At 37.0% G+C, this 16,465-nt stretch overlaps 1 long non-coding RNA gene across 4 annotated transcripts in view; it reads right to left on the bottom strand.

The window, feature by feature from the left end:
• LOC106946028 (uncharacterized) overlaps nt 1-16,465 on the bottom strand; it is a 120,691-nt gene that overhangs the window by 62,241 nt on the left and 41,985 nt on the right. For all 4 annotated transcript variants that reach the window (XR_001424675.1, XR_001424677.1, XR_001424674.1 and 1 more), the window contains exon 3: nt 2,088-2,205. This is a non-coding gene — a long non-coding RNA (uncharacterized LOC106946028). The remainder of the gene's footprint in view (nt 1-2,087; nt 2,206-16,465) is intronic.

The raw sequence follows: 16,465 nt of genomic DNA on the forward strand, positions 1-16,465 counted from the left end.
TGAAAATATTAAGTTGTTAAATGTTTAATTATAAAGAGACTGGGAACATTTATGCTATTTCTCAGGAAAATGTCTTTCTGGACAGTAAAGTCAATATTTCCCATTAACACAAAAGAACATAGTGAATTCCCCAGTTTACTCCTACACACACACACACACACACACACACACACACAGGAGAGCAGACACAAACACAGGCTTAGGCAGATGTAGGCACAGCCAAACACACACAGAGCAGCTGTTTAAACTGGAGAGAATCCACTTCGCTGAATGACGGCCTCGATGCAAACATGGACCAAAACAAACAAGCGTCAACGAAGAGACAAGATTGAGGTTAAAAGTGTTGGAAATTACAAAAAACTACTTTGTTTTTGCATTACAGCAGCAATCAAGCTTGTTGATTCTGTAAAATAAAAACAGAAAATGTTTTGGATGAACATTGTTAGAGTCATGAGTTAATGAATATTTCTGAAATTTTGAATACAAACTGATGGTTTTGTTTTTATTTTAAAGGTAGAAGTGATTAAAAAAGAAGATGCTGCTGCAGGTGAGAAACATGCAGGAACATGAACACAACCCAAATAAAAAAATACTCCTGAATGTGTTTTAAAGGTTATTTCCTACAGCGGGACACTTAAAAAACACCTCAATCAATTAAAACATAATTACATTTCTAATTTAATCTGCTTGATTCATCTTCGTAGACATAAATTAATGAGAGATGATAGGAGATGAAAAAAGTCTCATTCATTAAAGTCACAAACATTTGCTATTAGACATTTATAATCTCTTGTGAATTTATGACTTTGCTGTTATTTTATGACGACTTGGTAACTTTATTTGAAGGGGTGAGCATATGACTTATATGACTGCTGTCATGAAGTGTCATCCTGTAAATAATGCAACTTTTAATGCAACGTTGCACTAAAAGTTAATCATTTACCAAATAATGCAAAGTTGCACTCAGGCCTCTCAAAATAAATGTTGCTGGATGATAAATTGTTCCAGAAGTTATTGTGATAAACAACAATATTTTTATTTAGAGAGCATTTTCAAGTAATTTAGTGGTAATTATATAATAATTAAAGAATCTTCTCAAATATCAATAAACTTTAAATTCTAATGGAAATTTAACACTGAAACTGGAAGACATTTAAATATCCAAAAGGCCTAAAAACAAATAAAATTAATCAAGACGTCTGTGAACATAATTATCCTTGTTGAGACCAAGAGACCAAACTGAAGACTTTTATCATCCAGTTTGATAGAAAAGAGAAAATCAATAAATTATGCAAATGGAAATTGAGTTTGTTCTAATTTATAATGCAACTTATTGATTTATTGCTTATTGCAAAAGGCACTAAATATTGCATCAAAAGTCCACAAAAAGTGTCAACTTTGCATTATTCGGTGAACAATGACACTTTTAATGGACTTGTAATTAAAGTTTTAATTGAACTTTGCATTAAAAGTGTCATTTTTTACTGAATAAACCTTCATACATTCCCTCATGTTCCTGACGGTGCTTTGCCCTTTATTCTCATAATTTTATTTAATTTTTTGGCCCTGATCCTCGGTCCTAGTAAACCAAACTGCTTCTTTTCTTTAATCACTTATTTTTAAACTTTTCTGTCTTTACTCAGCTTATAATTTATTTTAAAAATGTTTTTACTTTACGTTGAAAAGGTTTGAATAAAGAAACGAGCCGCTGATGAACAAAGTAAAAACTTAATGAGCCGTCGGACTGTAAAAACGTGCGTGTGTGTGTGTGTGTACGCGGCTACGGCTGAGTGTGCTTTATCTGGTTTTATCTTTCTACCCCTCCTCTCTCTCTCTCTCTCAGGATTAAACATGTTTATCAATTATCACTCCATCTTGCCTCCAGCTCTCAGCACGCCACGCAGCTAATTGAATCATTTAACAATCGCTGCTCCTCTGGGAGTGTGTGTGTGTGTGTGTGTGTGTGTGTGTGTGTGTGCGTGCGTTAGGGGTGAGAGTGGGGAGTTGTTTGCAAACATGATAATGCCCTCGGGTGCCTGCAATGCACTTGTCAGATATGTTTATTAATTTATGACACACACACTCACAGATGGGTCCTGGCGTGTGTGTTGGCGCACCATGTGTTGGTCACGGCTGGGGGCCTCCCCTGTTGTCTCACCAGCAACTGGTTGGTGGACGGCTCGTTTCCAGGATCTGTAGATGCGTCTGTTGCAAAGGAGCAGAAAAATTAGTCTTTACGTATTTTGGATAAACACAAATTTAATCTACAACCTGATGCTGCGTTACAAAAATCTCTAGAAATTTAACTTTCATTTCATCCTGGTAGAATCGGGATTAAACATAACACTTTAAGCCTTTGTAACATTGTTTCCTCATCAGTGATGTTGGTGCGTTATCAAAAAAATGTCATACTGTGGGCGTATGGGGAAAAATGAAGTTTACGAAAAGTTGAGATTAAAAGTCCTAATATTGCAAGAAAAGTCATAAAATTACAAGAAAAAAGTCAAAATAATATATTTCATATATATATATATATATATATATATATATATAATGAATATCCAATATTCATGATATTCTGACTATTCTTGTAATACTTTGATTTATCTTTGTAATATTACTTTATTTTTCTCTTAGTATGGTCCCAATACTTTGTCATATTGTGGGATCAATATTACAAAGAAGCATTTCTCCAAACTATTTTATTTGTACTTTTTGTGTTAATTATTTTTTTGACAGAAACATGAATTTGTGCGTTTGGGTGCATCAGAAGCAGAAGCTCGTCCTCAGCCCTGCTCGTTTCCTTTCCCGTCGCTCCGTCTGACCATCTCATCTCAACGCCGTCATTGATTACGGCTGATCCACTTCCAGCTGCTAGCCTAGCATTAACCGTGCTCAGGTGAAGTGTGGACACATTAATTGATTGCTGTCATCAGTGATTGTGAACGCATGAACCCGTTATTAACGGCGGGCTTCATCAACTGTCGAGCAAACACACAATCAGAACTGCTTTCACTGCACCCGTTAGCTGGAGTTTCACTTTTTTACTCCACAAGAGGGAAAAAAGAAATAATTGTAATTGTTTTTGTCTGATTTGGAGAGGCATCATCAGACCCAAACCTACATCTAAAATGCCTAAGGTTTAAATTCTCATGCACATCCATGTGGGTTTAGTTTTTATTAGAAACGTCTGTCAGTGCAATGAACTATCAAATAGTGAGACTTTCAGAAAAAAATTACATTCAATCTGATTTTTAAATCCATTTTAATACGATAAAAAGGCCGAACTCTGATCCCAGCATCCCAGATGTTTCTGTTTCTACTACATTTTTATTTTTATTGATATATACAGATCATTGTTGCTTTTATTCAATTATTCGACTTAGAGAGTTGCCATTTTTTAAACTTTGTTGTGCTTTCTTCTGTCCACAATGACAATAACAGGAATTCTGATTCGGACGGAAAAGCAAACTCTGGAATGCATATGAAAATGGCAAACGGACCAGAAACCGCTCCAAAAACAGGAAGAGAACAGGGCATTCTGGGTAAATAAAACCAGAACAAACCCATGAATCCAACAACCGCTAAAATCTGACCCTACTCCAGGAGGAAGTTGTGCTCAGTAGATGCATTTTCCTGATAAATGTGCACAAAACTATCAATAGTTTGCTAATGTCAACACAATTTGGCAATACCATTAGATAAAAAACAAAATCACACATGAATAAGTTTGTTCACGTGATAAGAAGTCATTAAAGAACAGATCATCTTCCAACTACTTCCTGTCATCCTCTTCGTCATTTCTGACAGTAGTAACACCCGGTTGCTGATCATGTGACAAAAAAAAAGTGTTTCAATTGCAGTTTTACAAAATACATGCAAACATGCAAAAGCTTTAATTAAAAACATGAGGTTTTCCGAAATTGCAAATTTGCAAAATTGCAGATAGTTTCTTCTTCAGAGGTTTTCATGCCATTTCCTTCAGTGTTTCTTGTTGGAACGCCCCTACAGGTGAGGAGAGGAACAGGTTTTTCAAAGAGTTTGATTTGTTTGGGACAGTGCCCTGTGAAAGAGAAACACAGCAGCTGAAAATGTAACAAATGTTGCATTTTGGTCCCTAATTGAACCGAATCCACCAAACTATCAGGTGTGAAAACGGCGTAAAACATTTACAGCTTTGGACATTTTGACCAAGCCAGAAGGTTTTTGGTTTGCTTTGCTCTTCCTGATGTTGCAGCTGTTTTGTTTAGCAAAAAACAGAAAAAATGAAAGAATCTTGTGCTAAATCCTTACAGCACATAGAGAATGTGTTAAAGTGTCGGACTGAAAGCTTTCCCAGAGTGAATCATGAAGAGAATCAACAGAACCGAAAGAAACCCCCAGCCGACCACCTTCTTCACCGTCACCATGACAACCACCGCCCCACCTTATTCTGGGATGTCCTGTAGTTATGTTCTTCAATTATGTCTCACTCTTTAATGTTGGTGCTGCACATTGATATTTAGTCAACCGCTGCAATTTTAGCTGCTGCGTTGAAATGTAACTGTCTCACCCGGGAATCAAAGGACGGCGAGATCCTCCTGAGGCGACGGCAGGCAGAGATGAACATTTATTCCCGTTTCCTTTCAGGCTACATCTGCAATTTGATTCGAAACACGGAGGGTTTTTCAGCATGCCAAGCAACTTTCAAGGAAAATGTTTTGTATGGTAATTTATCCACCGTCTGTGAGATATAACATTTTTATCCCCACTTTAACTCCATGAGAATATTTAGAGACAAGAATCTACAGTAGGTATTAGGTGTAGCGAGTACAGAGAAAAAATGCGTTGTCATGATATTCATTTACTGTAAATAGGAAAATATTTCAAAAATAATAAAGACATGGGTCAAAATGGGCCCCATGTGAGACCGTCTTTAGGCCCAATCATGGCCCTGTATTAAATGCCAATATAATTTTAAGCAAGTTCATTCTGGCTGAAATTTGGGACCCATACTGGTTGCACAATTTGAAATAAATGTATTGACCCCCATCATTTCAGTGACATGTGACCTCCATGGGGTTCCCTGCTGTTTCTTTGAGAATAGACTGGATATTCGCAGATTTTTTTGTAGAACGTAACTCCAAAGTATTCATGAAAAATCATCAGATTTGCTGATTTCCTTCATAGCACATATCTAAAATAATCAAAATAAATGCAGTTGTGAAGCTATTTCAAGGCAACGCTACTGGCTTTGCAAAGTAGCCAATCCAGGAACACCTTTTATTTTAGTTGGTGCTGATTGGCTGCGATAAAGATAAGGAAGACTGTAGATGTTGGTTTCTGCAACAGATGGTTTCCACTGTATATATTAATGAATATTAAGGTACATTTGTTGTTTGAACTATCAAAATGAGTCGTTAGTTTTTGAGAGGGAGGCTCATTATTTCAGCTCTTCACTGGTAGTTGTGATCCATTAAACAACAAATATTGGCGGCCATCTAAACACTGTATGTAGAAAGTAAGTTGCTGGGGCCGCATGGCACAACCCAATCCAGATGACTGGCTGGTTGCCCAATAATCTACCAGATGATGGGACAGATTAGATGATCTGAGTTTATCACACATTGCTTAAGAACCTATCAGGCATTTAATTGATATAAAGTCTGAACTCTGATGATCAGGATCTTGATATTATTGCCGATGTTGAGGCAGATTTGCTGCAGTGTAAGGTGTAAAATCGAGCCATCCAGATTCACTAGCCTGAGGTGAACTTTTGAAGATGCTCCTTCTTAATTGCCTCAAACACTTTTGTTGATTTAATTTCTTCACTGCAGAAAATGAGCTGGAAATTATTTGCCTTTCATATAAAACATAAATCAATCTGTAGCTAGCATGGTAAAGGATGCTTGCCATGTTCCTAGAAAAGACCTGAAACCCAGACACGCACACACTCCACCCACACAAAGGAATCTCCCTCAGCCCGAGGTGGCCACCACCCAACACAGGTTTGCAAATGTTGCATTGTACGCTGAAGGCGGTCCACAGGTGCGATAGGATGACCTTTCAATCACACGCACACCTTGTAAGACCGACGAAATGAGAGAGATAAAAAGAGAGAGTTCATGCAGAATAGGCCCAGAGCCAGAAAATCCATTTATCTTATCCGGTGAACATGTGTATGTCTCCTCTGTCTGACAAGCTTTGATTTACTGTTTGGCACGTTAGGCGGACAAAAGTTGGCTTGAGATAAATCGAGTCGTCATGTTAGAGAGGGAAAGACCCACGAACGTGTCAATTTGGTCACAGTGGCTTTGTTCACCCTGTCATTATCCGCCTTCTTTGTCTTTTGTAACTTAACCGACTTAATATCAAAGTTTATAACATGACATTCATGGTGAATTTAGTTTTATAGCAAATCAAACCTGAATGAAAAGACTGTTTATGTGCAACAGCTGTCAGAACAGTGGAGTAATAAAATTCAGTGTAAACTGGATTAGTGGCTGAGTTTTGGTCCAACAAGTTACGACCAGCCGCCGACGGTGTCTGCATGTGCTGAGAGACACGGCGTACCTTGGTTAAGCTGTGCTAAAATATTTTAATCAGCCACACCATCTATCAAAAATCAGTCAGGCTCATAACCACAACATCAATATGAAGGATGGAGGCTTTTCATTGAGGGAGACTTTTCTAAATTTTTCAGTATTAAAAACCAAAACACAATCAAGCAAAAATAATACTTTTAATTCGACTCTACAAACTTCTACTAAAAGGAAAAGTTTCAGGCATTTTTAGCAATTCAGTTTATAACTCCAGCTTACAATAAATACACTCAAGTTTCTTTGCAAAACAGCAGTTCAATCATCCAAACAAATCCCAGACTATAATTCAAATTGGTCAAAGAAAATTGCTGAGTTTGCAGCAATTCCTCATGTTTAGTTTCACATCCGAGGGAAACGGAGAAACGAGAAACTGAAATCTTACAACACCAGAAACACTGGACCAAAAACTGGACCAAAATGTTAAAAAGAAACTAAGGCAGACCAAACATGTCAGCAAACTACTAGTATAATCAAACCGAGGCAGTTTTCACATTCAAAGTTTCAAATGTTCCATCATCCAAGGGAGAAAATGACAATATTCTATCATGTCTGGACAGTTATTAATACTGAAAGTGATGAGTAATCATTGTTTTCTTCAAAGCTTTCTTAGTTAGCAAAACAACATTATTCATGGGAGAGAAACGGTGTACCACAGGGCTCCGTTCTTGGTCCTCTTATTCTCTATTCCAATAAATAAATTGTGATAATTTGTCAAATGCTTTTTTTCATTTTTGTGCAGATGACTTAGTAATCTACTGCTGCTGTTCTTCACTTTTACAGGCCGTGGAGTTCCTAGTCTGGTTTTAATGTAGCTCAGGCTTGTTTGCAGACTGTGAAGCTGGTTTTGAATGTGGATAAAATGAAAGCAATGGTTTTTTCCTAGCCACTGCTCAAAATGAGTTTGTCAGTAATTACAAATACCTTGATTTTATTTTAGGTAATGAGCTTTCTTTTAAAAAGCACACAATTTGTCACAAACACTGAAAATGAAGACTGGATTTTATTATTGTAATGGGTTTCTCTCTCAAAGCTAGAAATTGGGATCAGCCACATCGTTACCACTGCTGGATTATGGAGACGTTTTAAATATGAAGGTTTTGACTTAACGTTGAGCTTTAAGGTTTGTAACAGGTCAACTTGTTTGGTCATGGAGGATGGTTTTATGATGTTCAGCACTTCGAACTGCCTTGTTGCTGAAATGTGCTAAACAAATAAACTTGATTGCAGGAAAATTACTGGATGGTTTTTATCAACCCAACTGACATTTATGATCACACAGAAAATACAGTTACAGCATTTATGGCCTTATGCATCTCAAAAGCACAATTTTAGCTGAGATTAATGTCCTCGCATGGTAAATGCTGGTTTGACGCCTGTCAAACATACCGTCTTGTCCTCAGGCAAGACACCAAACCCAAAGATGAATGAGTGAATAAGAAACGTTGTGAAGCACTCCGAGTCTGACTGAAGGTGGTCTGTAGTGAACATGCCTGACACGAACAAAGCTGGAGGAGCCTGAGTGACGATGACATGTTCTGACAGTGGAAAGATTATTGAGAAAAAAAGAAAAGCACGTATTTCATGAAACGTTTTACAGCCATATCGTCCTGCCTTCGCAGCAGCTTTTTGGACCCGGGTGGAGAAAGGAAAATTATATTTACTGGAAATAAGACAACGGTATGGTAAGTCAACAGCAAAACGCTTGTTTTTCCCAGCAGTCTTTGTGCAGTGAATACAGCGGTTAGACCAGCTGGAACTCCACCGGGGTTGCTAGGAGACCAGCTGGAGCTCCACCGGGGTTGCTAGGAGACCGGCGAGGCTTGGCTGGGGTTGCTAGGCAACAGGGCAGTGCCAGTTGAATGTCGCATTGGGAGGCTTTTGAAACGACTAATTTTCCAGCCATCAAGAAATATGATTGCCAAAAAATAGCTGGCTGTTTTATTTAAGAGGTTTGGCTGCTTTTAGATGTCCATGTGAACATCTGAACGTTTCAGTTGAGGTTAAAGAGTTACGTTTTAAGGCAAAGAATCAATTTCCTGCTAATGGCAGACTTTAGCCGATCGTTCTTCAACGTCTGAACTAATTTCTTTAATTAAAGTCTTAATTGTTTGAACCTCTTAGATTTTTAGAAACTTTCTCCGAAGGATTTTCCAACTTATGTAAATCTACACTTCTAAGAGAGTGCTGTAAAAAAAACAATTTATGTTGGCAAAGTACCAACTCAAGGCAATAATCAACAATAAACAGAAATTAATAGACCTTGGCAGGCAAGAAAAAAACGTTCGACACTACTTATAGAAAATGTAGGTAAAAGTGTTTGACATTGGAACATTTTCATGTGTGAATTGGAGAAAAATCATTAAAAATCTAACCTGAGCACTCAGTTTTTAAAAATCAAGCCAGAAACAATACATTTTATGATGTTAAAAACAAAAATACCAACTGAAAACACGACTGATGAAGAAAGACAAATTAACAAGCCTGGTCTTAAGAAACAATAACAATCCTGAACAAAACTTTTATAACCTTATGTAAAGTATGTTTATACATTAGCGTATGCAACATTTTTCATGTTTCATGAATTAGAGAAAATCTAAAAAAAGCTTTTAAAGTTTTTAAAAATCAGACCAAAAACAATCAAGTTCATGTTGGTAAAAACAAAAATACAGTCAGCGATTTTCTTTTATGGTTATGTCCAAATTCTAATTTGTGTTATTTATTTGTCACATATTTTTAAATCAACAAAAGTAATTACAGCTGCTGCGTGTTGGACCCACAGTTCAGATGAAGACATGCGGGCTGCTCCAGCTGAGGTCAGGTTCTTGTTTACTTTTGCTCCAGTTCAGCAGAAGAAATGGGTTCATTTTCAATTTGGTGATGGGGCAAAAGTTTGAAACATACACCTGACAGCTGAATGCAAAGTGCGGCTAATCAAGTTTGGTTTAAACACACCTGCTGCACAGTGGCTCCGCCCTCAGGGCAGCGAGTGGGGCTGGAAACCGACACTGTCGGATGGCGGTAATTCTGCCCTGTGGCTGCAATCCTTCTGCCAGCTCCACTGGCACAAAGCCAGCCTGCACTCATTCAGCTTCACGTATTGTGTAACTGCTTTGCAAAATCCCAGGTTCTGAATCAACTTGCTTGACTAAAAAAAATGCAATAATAACCTTTAATATGCTGTAACAGCAGCAACACAGTTGACGTTTCTGCTCACTCACATCCTCAAAGATCAAAGTTACGGGATTAACTTGAACTGTAGTGGTTACTTCAAAAGACAAACAGACAATCAGAGACTGAAGGCTGCATATCAAAGACTGATTTGTGAAAGGCTGATAAGAAACGGAGAAAGCAGAAGGTAATTGATCGGTTTGCAGGCATGTTGGAGGAAGAAGAGTCACCTCGTTTCCTCTCTGCAGCACCTGGACCTCACATGTCAGCAGCTTCACCTGAAATTCTCAAATTAAAGATACTTTCTAAATTTAATTAGCACCAATTTAACCAAATAAATATGCAGTTTTTCTCATCCTATACAGCGAAATCAGAGCAAAACATTGTCCTTAAGGAAAAATATGTTGATGTAGAGCTACTTTTACATAAGTAAAAGTAAAACGTATTTGGTAAAAAGTCTTCAAGTACTGCATAACTGATCAAATTATCAATCATTTAATATTTAAATTAAATGATTGATTTAATGGATGGACCAAAATATAAAGAGAAAAAACTGATGAAACTAAGAAACTGCAGGTGTGAGTCTGTGTCTGGTGAATTTTTGGTTAAAACATGTTTGTTTTTCATTCAGTTGGTAGAAAATCCAGAAATTTCACTCAAGAGCAGAAATACTTTATAATAAAATTACTCAAGTAAAAGTAAAAAGCACAGCACAGCAAAAATGATCCTAAAAGTAAATATTTTCAAAAAGGTTACTCGGGTAAATGTCAGTGCTTACTACCCAAATCTGCAAACAGCTCATCCCAAGTTTTCTAAATTATACAGGAATAATTATAAAAAAGAAGCAGATGAGTTTTTACAAAAGCAACAAATTTCTAGTGAATCAGTCAAGTTTCAGAAAATGGATATTTGATGATCAATATTGGAATAGGCTGATTGATATAATCAATCTGTTAACAGAGTCATGTGGTCTGTAGTTATTATTAGGACAATAGAGCCAGGAGGAGGGTGTTAGCGCTGTCAATCAGTCTGTATATGCGCCACTCACTTGTTACCATTGGTTATAATTAATGCCCATCTCTAATTAATAATAACTAAAACTAAGACATCATCAGTTTTAGATTGTAACTTATTGCTTCTCTTTCTTTTGCTGCTGTGATGAAATGTCTTCAGTTCCTTTATTCTGTTATGTTTTAATCATGTAAACCACTTTGAATTGCCTTGTTGAGTAAATGTCCTATTCAAACAACTTTACACCGTTAATGTCCTCCATCATCACCAAATAACCCTTAAATATGGTGGCACAAAAGGTTCACGCTGTTGATGTTAGGTGATGATGCCTTCATGTCGGTACGGACCCGAAGGTTTCCGACACCTTGCCGTCTTTACTGGGTTATTAAGCTATTAACTTTCAAGTCTCTTCAATCAGACGTTGGGTGTAATAATTCACCTTTATATGATGCTCTGCTAAAGCGTTTTCATATTTAGGCTGGCAGCTTCAGCAGGGCTTGTTGTCCCGTTAGGAGGGGTTCGGTACTGGGGCTGACAGGCCGTTAATCATCAGCGTTTGCTCAGTTGTCTGATCTGCAAAAACACGACTTGTGCTAGAAGCAACCAGCCTGGAAGCATGTAGATGCATGGATTTCCAAACAATCGCATGAAAATACACATCAGATTAAATATTATTCACCAAATGTTTATTCTGATGAGTAAAGGCAACATTTTTTACACCAATTAATCAAAATTAGTAGTTATTAACTTAATGTACAGTTCATATTGTCATTAAATTTGGTTTAGCCAATTAGTTATTAAGTACAAATGCTATGTTAGGATTTAGAAGGGAAAAAAGAGATATATTCAACTGGATGGATGAAAAATGGATTTTGAGTGATTTTTATTTAATATTTGAAGGCCGTTTGGTAAGTTGTCCATCAGACCCTTTGGCTCAACTCATTTCGTTCTCTTATCCGTCTCTCTACACAAGAAACAAACGTTTCTACCAATTTTAGGAGGCATTCCATGAACCGACCTGATTGTTGGCAGAAATTATAAACATCATAACTTTGATCAAGGACAAGCTTTGAGGTTATTGATGGCCCTGTTTTAAAACCCATAACAAGGACAAATCAGTGGCAACTTGCACTTTTTAACCTTTCTTGTAAATCAAATAATATTCTAAAAAATATTTAAGAAAAATCACAATATAAGTCTAAGAATGTTCCAAATCTTTTGACATGCAATTGTTGACGGAAGCTTTTCTGAATTAATTTGACCCCTAAGTACATAAAAGCATTCCTTTCATCGTGAATGCTTTATTGTGTGGTTTTACTGAAGTACTGCTGTATGAAACATCACAATTTTAAACAAAAAGAAAAGTGAAACATTAATACAAATGTCCTGGCTCTCTTATAATACTATCAGAAATAAAAATCCTTCACTTAAACAGATTAAAACTTAAATAAAGAGAATACCTTAAGACCTTTGGTTTTCCACACTCACACAAAAATAATCATTACTAAAACTTTCATACACCCCATTTCTGCTTCACCGAGATTCAGAGAAATATTCATGGTTCCTTGCCAAGAAATAAATATTGGGATCAAATCATAAAATCAGGGTAAAAAGACGAAGAGCAACAACATATTACTGTATGTGAAACAAAGAGACCAGAGAGATTTACAGACAAAACGTATTAGTTGGGATAAAATACAGACAGGTTTTGCAGTATTTGTATAAATCATAATGTACATACAGTGTTTGCCTAAAATCCCTTTAGCTTCTCTTTAAACAACAATTTAAACTGAAGCCTAATGCCCTAAGAATCAAAACTATCAGCTTAAACTGTTTGTTTGCATCTGGATTTTAATATTAATAATTATAATTAAGTGGCAGCAAAGGTCAACAAAAGAAGCTCCAGCTACATTCAACAACAGTCACAACAGTCTTATTGTAAAAAACTATTAAAATCGTTCCAACATCTAAAACCCAGAGGAAATAATGGTTCAAAAATGCAATGTAGCTTCCAAAAATAAATAAATAGAATTACTTCAATGTGCTGCCACCAGCACATTTATCTGGAAATTTGTTTTTCTGGAGAAAAACTGAATTTTTAAGAAAAGTGCAACTACTCTGCGACTGGGTGGTTCCAGAGGCTTCTGCCAAAAATTAGTCCAGGATTTGTTTCCTGTTTAAACAAACCTGATCATACATTTTTCATCTAAGAAAAAATTATAATGAACATCATCTGTATTGTCCAAAGAACCCATCCGAACCTGCTCCAGGAAGCATAAATAAATGTTTCCATTCTGCTCTTGCTATGCTAACTATGCCAGCCTGAGAGAAGCAGGTTGATGGATTTCACCTGAAGCCATTCAGAAAGATTAGCATGGCAAATAACATTTCATCAAGTTAGTTTAACTTATAGTAATGATTGAAACTAGATTACATTTTATGCTTAAAGATTTTATTCAATTTTTGGAGTTTTTAAATTTTTTTTCACATTTTCCCTCCAGCTTTCTGAGCCCCATCTGGAAAAACTGTTCTTTTAATGTAGCCAGTTCTTTAGTTTTTGACCATTTTTAAGAGAAATTAGTTTCTGTGTCACATCATTTATATACAACTGAAACAAGAAGTTTTGGATTAGAAAAGAACTCTGACAAACTTTAAAAATGGAATAGACACATTATCAATATCTATAGATAATATATCTAGTAGAATATTCAGTATTGATGATATTCACTGAACTTTGATCCAGAACCGCACAGCATTTTAAGCAAAGTTTGTGGAATGAACTAACTCACTTCCTCTTTGGTTACCTTGGTAACCACTCTTTGGTTACCTAGCAACAACCTGTTGAGCAACTTGCGTAGCCGTTTGTTTTGCCACCGTTTCTTATAACTGCTTAAAAATAGAAAACAACAAGGAGAGAAAACTGGATAAAACAGGAAAGGTCATATCACCAGTTTGGTAATATTTCAGATATTTAAAACACACAACTAATCAATAATTAGCAATATTGACTGACAAAATGCTTATATTGTGTTACGTTTTTCAGCCACAAGACGATTATTTCTCAATTTGCTTTTCGTACCAGAAACAACCAAAGCTGGTATGACGACAAAAAAAATAAATCTTGAATCCTTGTTTAATATGTTGCGACTGCAGTAAAGTTTCAAAAATAAACATTAAGAATTTACATGTATGATCTTGTTTAACATTTTCAAAATGCAAATAAGCTTTTGAAAGGTTAGACTTTCAGAAGGAGGAAGAGAAATAGCAGCACTCAACTTCCTGAAATCATTTAATTTAATATTTGGCCCGCTGCCCGGCTCTATTGATTAGAGCATGTCTTTCATGTTAGATGTTGACGTTAGCATGATGAACAAGATACAGACACAATGAAAACACGGCGCGCTGCAACTGAATGGTGCAACCGTGACAATGAGCCCAACGTGCAAATGTTTGCCACCAGATAGCGGAAAAATAAATGGCTTGAGATGACGAGGAATATGACACAGAGATAGTTTATTTGTTTGAACACACGTTCACACTATCTCTCCCCCACAGACACTCACATATGAGCGGCAAACACTTGATGAGAACGAACACGAGATGAATGCTTCCTCACTCCTCTCAATTAATAGCATCGCTTCAAATCCATCATGCAATTACCAAACGCAAAATCACTGCCCTTTAAAGATACGGTAATGGTGACTACAGGCTCTTCTAAAAACAGATAGCAGCATTCTCTTGATAGATGCTGGGGAACAATACCCAAATCATTTTCTTAATTATCTCCTCTGGAACTAATGTTGCAGATATGTGTGTGAATTAATTATTTTAGCTTGATATAACAGGGGGGAAGCAAGAAAGGGAGGAGCATTATCCACAAAATCTTTATTTTTTTTTTAACGCAGCATTCATTAAGGCAAAGGCAACTGCCAGTCAGTCGACGAGACAAAACCCCGATTTCTAGAAATCAAATTAGTGCCGAAGAAAGAGATGGGAATGTCAACAAAAGGCGGCAGAGACTTTATTGTGAATGTCGATGACAGGAACACTGCTGCAGAGAATGCATCTTTCTTCCATTTTTGCACTTGTATTTCCATGTTTTCTGACGTTTTTCCTGAAAGAAGCTCTTTCTGTGGTTGGGTCAAATTCCAGCGCAAAGCTTTGCCCTCGTCTGGCTGAACTAACAAACATTTACATCAACACATTCATATGGAGTCTCTCACATTGCTTGTTTTCTTGTCACTTCAGACCCAAGTAGACAAATATCTTGTCAATGGGATAAGAAGCTCAGAGCGTATAGAAAAGATGCAGCGTGACGTCATGCGCACAAGATCCAGCTGCATAGCTTTCTGCTGGAGGGCAAAAAGCTGCTCGCTAACCATGACTAGCATTGGTTTTAGCTGACAGTGGTCGACATACGGCGCTAAATCTTAAATTCAAACGTAATATATAAAAGAAAAAGGGACACAGTGCTTTGCTACCAACTGTCAACACTAGATAATAAGGTCAGAAAAAGGTTTTCATAAAAAATAAATAAATAAAAAACTAATGGTAGTTCAGTTATGCTAGCTTGACTTTGACAACCATAACATGTAAATGTGGAATTCTGTGTTTAGGTTCAGTAAAAAAATAAAAATAAAAAAAAACAAGGCGACCCACACACCAACTCTGACAGATAATCAATAATTAGGTGTTTAAATTAGCTAATCAACCACCGCAGTGTTCAGACAATTACTTATTAATAATCACAGAATGAACATCAAGTTTGAAAGCATAAAACTGCAACCGACTGAATGTTTTTGTTCTGTGTGGGAAATGTTTGTGTGGTTTTTGGTGGTGAATCCTGATGTCACAAGTAGAGCTGTTGCTAGTCAGTTGCTATGGCAACGAGCCTGTGTGTAGCTTAGCCGACACAGAAAGCAATAAAATGGAAGAATACGAGGGTTTTGAGTTGTTCAACAGTTTTTCTGTGTTATCATCGGTAAGCTGAGGATACACACCTTCAGAATCTGAAAATAACTCGAAATGCCCGGAGTGTTCATGCCCATTCACATTTATAAAACAGGATGAACAAAGAAAATAACGATAAGAGACTAATTTTCATTTCAGGTTAAGATGTTCTGGTACTGCGGGACAATTTCGAGTTAGGTGGTCCATGAGTGTTTGTTAAATGGGTAAACTGTTCCTCTGCCTGAAAAAGTTTGAGAAATACTGTTCTAGACAAACTAGAGGTTAACTAAGACAGACTAAACAGGGTTGGTGTGAATGCACCAAAAATAAAAAATACAAGAGCAGGAGTTTTGACATTAACAAAAGACCCAAAACCCATATTTTCAAATTCGCACCATCACAGAATGAAACATAACCCAAATCCCTACCAGCCCACCCTTTGCACACATTTAAGCAGCACTCCACCTTATAAATACCTTCATCTGCACGTGAAGGCACCTTCCACCTTCTACCCCACCCCTTCGTTATTACTTCCCTCTAGAAAGCGAAGGAGAAAGCCCTCCAATTATCTGCGGCTGCTCAGAAGACGGGCTCAGCGCTGCATTTATTAGGAGCTCATTTGGCTAAGCAGGGCTAAACACAGCACATCTCCAAAAGCCTTGCGCTAAGGTGGCAACGGCGGCGGAGGGGTACGGGGGCATAAGAGGTAGAAGCAGCATCCGCTCTGTGCGTCTCCGAGACATTAAAAGGGAATA

Source organism: Poecilia latipinna, unplaced genomic scaffold, assembly GCF_001443285.1.
Source record: "Poecilia latipinna isolate Pla-1442-1.1 unplaced genomic scaffold, P_latipinna-1.0 Scaffold173, whole genome shotgun sequence".
NCBI lineage: Eukaryota > Metazoa > Chordata > Actinopteri > Cyprinodontiformes > Poeciliidae > Poecilia > Poecilia latipinna.